The sequence below is a fragment of the Triticum dicoccoides genome, chromosome 2A (genome assembly GCF_002162155.2).
Source record: "Triticum dicoccoides isolate Atlit2015 ecotype Zavitan chromosome 2A, WEW_v2.0, whole genome shotgun sequence".
NCBI classification, from domain to species: Eukaryota; Viridiplantae; Streptophyta; class Magnoliopsida; order Poales; family Poaceae; genus Triticum; species Triticum dicoccoides.
In genome coordinates, this window is record NC_041382.1 from 722323638 (window position 1) to 722329157 (window position 5520).

Sequence of the window (5520 nt, forward strand, 5' to 3'; positions counted from 1 at the left end):
AGATCCTAATCATGCAATGTGTGAGGATTGATCTAATGCAATAAAACTGGGTTGTAGAAAAGGTATGATCAAAGTGTTACTTGCCTTGCTGATGATCCGCGTGACCTAGGGTTTCGAAGTAACAGGCGGCGCAATCCGGGTGATCTATCGCAGACAAACAACAAGCACACAATAAGTACTCATCTAATGCATAGGTAAAACTCGAACAAGAGAACGAACCAGAAAGTTCAACTTAAGAACTCCGGTTGCAAAGAAAGAACGAACCAAACAGAGAAACAGGAAAAACAAACGGCGGAAGAAAACAACTCGGTTCTAGCAAGTTGAAACTAGGTCAAATTTTACCAGGCAAAAACTTGTTTAAGTTGATTAGACGGAACGGCGGTTTTGAAACGAAACTCCAGGCGCTTGAATCACCTGATTCCGATAAACGAGCGAGAAGAAAGACTAGAACGAAGATCGGATCTGAGATCGCGATCGCGAAATAAATCCGACGAGAAGAAAAAGAAGAACGGTTATACGAACGGACGTTCGTTAACCTAGAAGAATCCGGTGATCACGTTCGTTAGGACGAACGATCCGGCGAACGGTCCAAGGCAACTAAATCGGAAAAGAAAACGAATCCGATCTAGGGTTCCGGAGAAGAAAACCGAACAAAACACCGATCTAGAAAACCGGAACGGTTTAGAGAAGAACCGGAAAGAAAATGAATCGGAAGAGAAGAAAAGAATCAGAACAATTAGAAGAAAACGATCCGAGGAAAAGAGACGTAGGGCAACCTCGGCGAGGGGCTCCGGCGGCGTGGCGTAGGGCGGCGACGGCGTGGGCAAGGTGCGGCGGCGGCGCGGGTGTGGGGTGGCATGGCGGCGATGTAGGGCGCGGGGTGGGGTGCGGTGGAGGGCTTGGGGTTTGATTTGATGGGTTTAGAGGGGGGGTGTTGGGGTATTTATATTGGGGTGGGGAGAGAAGACTTGGGGTAGGGGACAAGAAAATAGAGTAGGGAAAAGAGTCCTAGAAGAAAAAGGAAAATGGAACAAAGGAAAAAGAAAAGGGCTACGGTGGCCAGAGTCCCGCTGGGACTCGGCTTCGAGCGAAGAGGCAGCGGCCTCGCCTGGCGCCTGGCGCCTGCGCGCGCGCGGCTGGGGCCTGGCCGGCCGGCTGGCTGGCTGGGCCTTGGCCCAAGGCGCTGCCCTCTTTCTTTTTTTTAAACAGTTTCGCACGCAGAAAAAAAAAACAAAAAGAGAACTAAGCGAACTCCGAAAAACCTAAAGTAAATTTTTCCCGACTCCTAAAAATGAGTCGAACAAAATGAACTTTTCTCCGGACCTAAAATGCAATTTTCGAAAACACGCATTTTCCCTAGCCAAATAAAATGCAAATAAAACTCCGGCAAAACCAAAACTTGATCTATTTATTAAATCTTCATTTTTCCTCAATTTTGGGAAAGTCATATTATTCCCTCTCTCATATATTTTGACACCGGAAAAATTATTGAAGATGAAATAAATAAATCAAATGATCCTCTTTTCCAAATTCGAGAAAACTCTCAAATATGAAAATAACGAAATCTCCAACTCTCTCCGAAGGTCCTTGAGTTGCGTGAAATTTCTAGGATCAACCAAAAATGCAAGAAAATATGCTATGCATGATGATCTAGTGTATAACATTCCAAATTGCAAATTTGGGATGTTACAAACCTACCCCCCTTAAGATGAATCTCTCCCTCGAGATTCGGGTTGGCTAGAAAATAGGTGAGGGTGGTCCTTGAGCAAATCTTCTTCTCTCTCCCAGGTGGCTTCATCCTCTGAGTGGTGGTTCCACTGAACTTTGCAAAACTTGATAACCTTGCTGCGAGTAACTCTGCTGGCAAACTCGAGAATCTTGACTGGCTTCTCCTCATACGTTAAGTCGTCCTTCAACTGAATCGCTTCAAGCGGCACGGTATCTCTTAGCGGTACCTTCGCCATCTCGGCATGACATTACTTCAGCTGAGACACATGGAATACGTCATGAACTCCTGACAGTCCCTCTGGTAATTCCAACTTATAAGCGACTTCTCCCATTCGTTGCAAGATCTTATACGGTCCAACGAAATGCGGTGCTAACTTTCCCTTAACTCCAAAGCGCTTAACTCCTCGAAGTGGGGATACTCGGAGATAAACTCTGTCTCCGGTTTCGCAAACTGTCTCCTTGCGTTTAGAATCTGCGTAGCTCTTCTGCCTAGACTGGGCTACCTTGAGCCTATCACGAATCAACTTAACTTTCCGTTCAGACTCCTTAATCAAATCTGGTCCAAAGAATTGATGGTCTCCAACTTCGTCCCATGACAACGGTGTCCTGCACCTCCTTCCGTATAAAGCTTCGAAAGGTGCCATCTTCAAACTGGTTTGATAGCTGTTGTTATAAGAAAACTCCGCATACGGCAAGTTATCGTCCCAGCTAGATCCATAATCTAGTGCACAAGCTCTTAGCATATCCTCCAAAATCTGATTGACTCTCTCGGTCTGTCCATCTGTCTATGGATGAAAAGCTGTGCTGAACTCTAGTCTGGTTCCTAAAGTTTCATGCAACTGATTCCAAAACTTTGAGGTAAATTGGGTTCCTCTATCTGATACGATACTCCTCGGAACTCCATGCAAACAAATGATCCTAGTCATGTATATCTTTGCCAACTTAGCACTGGTGTAAGTGGTCTTAACTGGAATAAAATGTGCTACCTTCGTCAAACGATCAACTACTACCCATATCGAGTCATAGCCTGCTTTCGTCCTGGGTAGTCCCGTGATAAAATCCATGCCTATCTTATCCCACTTCCATTTGGGTATCGGCAATGGTTGTAACAATCCTGTTGGCTTCTGATGCTCTGCCTTTACTCTCTGACATACGTCACAAACTGCTACATATGCTGCAATATCCTTCTTCATTCCGGTCCACCAGAATGTTTCCTTCAAATCCAAATACATCTTGGTATTCCCTGGGTGAATCGAATATGGTGAATCATGTGCCTCCTACAAAATCAACTTCCTGATCTCTGGGTCATTTGGCACATAAACATGGTCCTCAAACCATAAGGTATCGTGCTCATCCTCACGAAATCCCTTTGCTTTTCCTTCGCTCAATTTCTCTTTTATAGCAGCAATCTCCTTGTCAGATTTCTGAGCTTCCCTGATCTTATCCATCAATGTTGACTGAATCTCCAATGCTGCTACATAGCCTTTCAGAACTATTTCCAAACATAGCTCACGAAGGTTTTCTGCTAACTCCTTTGGTACTTCTTCCGTCACTAGGGTGTTGACATGGCTCTTACGGCTCAATGCGTCAGCTACCACATTAGCTTTTCCAGGATGGTAATGCAATCTCATATCATAATCCTTGATGAGCTCCAACCATCTCCTCTGTCTGAGGTTCAACTCCTTCTGAGTGAAAATGTACTTCAAACTCTTGTGATCCGTGTACACTTCACAATGATTTCCAATGAGGAAATGTCTCCACGTCTTCAATGCATGCACTACGGCTGCTAACTCCAAATCATGCGTGGCATAATTCAACTCATGAGGCTTCAGTTGCCGTGAAGCATACGAAACAACTCTTCCTTCCTGTATAAGCACTGCTCCAAGTCCTCGACGTGAAGCGTCGCAATACACCTCATAATCCTTGGTCTGATCTGGCAAAATCAGTACTGTTGAGGTAACCAAACGTTTCTTCAACTCCTGGAAACTAGCCTCACACTCCTCAGTCCATTTGAACTTAGTATCCTTCTTCAACAATTCCGTCATAGGATTTGCAATCTTTGAGAAATTCTCAATGAATCTCCGGTAGTATCTTGCGAGTCCAAGAAAACTCCGGATCTCTCCAACTGTCGTTGGTGCTTCCCATTCGGTTACGGTCTCAACCTTAGTGGGGTCAACTGCTACACCTTCTCCGGATATAACGTGTCCGAGGAATCCAACTTCCTTCAACCAAAACTCGCATTTGCTGAATTTGGCATATAACTGATGTTCCCTTAGTTTCTCCAAAACCAAACGCAAATGTTCCTTATGATCCTCTTCATTCTTGGAATAAACTAGGATGTCATCAATGAACACTACGACGAACTTATCCAAAAACTCCATAAACACTTTGTTCATCAGGTTCATAAAATAGGCAGGTGTGTTAGTCAATCCAAATGACATAATGGTATACTCATACAGTCCATATCTCGTGGTGAATGCTGTCTTAGGTATGTCCTGCTCTCGAATCTTCAATTGATGGTACCCTGATCGCAAGTCAATCTTGGAAAACACTTTAGCTCCTTGCAACCGATCAAACAGATCGTTGATCATTGGCAGTGGGTACTTGTTCTTGATGGTTACTTCATTCAATCCCCGATAATCTTCAACCATCCTTAATGATCCATCCTTCTTTTCCACTAGAAGTACGGGTGATCCCCAAGGCGAAGAACTTGGGTGAATGTAACCTTTATCCAATAACTCCTTAATCTGATTCTTAATTTCCACCAAATCCTTTGCTGGCATCCGGTACGGTCGCTTCGATATTGGGCCTGTACCTGGCAATAACTCAATCAAAAACTCAATGTCTCTATCCGGTGGCATGCCTGGTAATTCCTCAGGAAATACATCAGGAAAATCCTTCACCACTGGTACTTCCTCCTGCACAACTCCTGATAAGGAATTTACTTGTGTCCTGTTTGGCACATGCCGGGATACATACTTGATCCTTCTTCCTTCTGGTGTGGTAAGCAAAATTGTCTTACTGGCGCAATCGATGTTTCCTCCATACATCGACAGCCAATCCATACCAAGAATCACATCCAGACCTTGGGATTCCAAAATAATTAAATCCGTTGGGAAAACATGCCTTCCTATACTTAATGGCACTTGAAAACATCCTTGTCGGGCCATGTACTCTGCTCCTGGTGAGCTTACTAGCATAGGTGTTTTAAGAATCCTAGTGGGCAGGCTATACTTTTCCACAAATCCCCTTGATATGTATGAATGCGATGCACCAGTATCAAAAAGAACGAGTGCGGTAAATGACTTAACCAAAAACTTACCGATTATTGCATCGGGCTGATCTTCAACCTCCTCCACATTAACGTGGTTCACCTGTCCCCTATTAAAAGGATTCGGCTTCTTCCCAGAGCTTCCATTGCCATTTCCATTCTGGCCTTCGGGACATTCATTTGCATAATGTCCGGTCTTGGAACACTTGAAACAGGTGACTTGACTCAGGTCTCTCTTGGTTGGGGTCGATGGGATGGTCCGGTTCTGGCCGTTGTTTCCTCCATTCCCATTACCATTCTTGTGGCTATTATGGTTGTGCGAACTACCTCCTCCATGGGTGTGCTGAAACTGAAATCCCGGTTTAGGGGCAAAATGGGGCTTCTGCTGGACTCCAGAGTTATACTTCCCCTGTCCATACTTCCTCTTACGGTTCTCAATCTGCTGTTGCTTTCCTTCAATCATGATGGCACGATCTACCAACTCCTGGTAGTTGTTGAAACTTGCTACCATCAACTGCATG